The following is a 926-nucleotide window of genomic DNA, read 5'->3' as shown; positions in this document are numbered from 1 at the left end:
TGCGCAGGGGGAGGGAGGGAGGGCCGAGGGGGCGGGGCCTGGCCCGGCCACCTGACACCGCCCCCGCCCGGAAGCCCTCCCCCCACCCCGCTCCCAGACCTGGTGGAGGCGAGCGAGCGGGCGCGGCGAGGGCAAGGGAGCGCGTCCCCAGACAAACCTCAGGGCCCGCGTGGAGGAGAGGGGGAGCGGACGGGAGCTATTCGGAGCTGGAGGTTGCCCTAGGAGTGGCCACGAGATCCCCTGGTTCTGGCGAAGGGTCCTGCCCGGAGTCGGCTGCGCGCGGGGACCCCTCGGGGCCAGGTGTCAGAGCCCCGTCCCGCGCAGTGATGGGGGAGGAAAGGGACAAAGCGGGACGGATCCTCCGGTCCTGTTTCCTCCAAACGCGCGGAAACTCACACGCCCACCAAACGGACCCGGCGTCCCCCACTTCCGCAGTCAGCGCGGACCCCCGGCCGCCGTCCCGGTTCCCGCGCGGTGGCCTCCTGCGTCCCAGGGCTGCGTGAGGGCTGGAGGAGGGAAGCCAAGGCGGAGATATACGGACTGAGGGGCCCTGATCTCCTTCTTTGCTTCCCCCGCGCCCGCAACAAGCCTAGAACCGGCGACCCTTTCAGGAGGGCGGCTCCTGACCCCACGCAGCCCTCGCTGCCTGAAGACCTCTTCTCTCCACCACTGCGCCTTCCCACCTGGCCCCACACCCTGTGCGCTGTGAGCCTGAACCACTACCTACCCTGCCCCCGTAGCCTGTTCAGAGTGAGCACTGCTGATTTTCCGTCTCGTACATGGGAGATGTGGAAACCCAGCCTATTTCGCTTATTCAATCATTCATTCAAGGAACTCCTACCGGGCGCCGGATCTTGAGTTGTTCTCATGTCTCTGCAGGTCTCAGCCAGGAAAGAAGTGGGTACACTTGGGAACCAGGCAGTCCC

Source organism: Panthera uncia, chromosome A2, assembly GCF_023721935.1.
Source record: "Panthera uncia isolate 11264 chromosome A2, Puncia_PCG_1.0, whole genome shotgun sequence".
NCBI classification, from domain to species: Eukaryota; Metazoa; Chordata; class Mammalia; order Carnivora; family Felidae; genus Panthera; species Panthera uncia.
Note: the sequence above shows the minus strand (reverse complement) of the source record.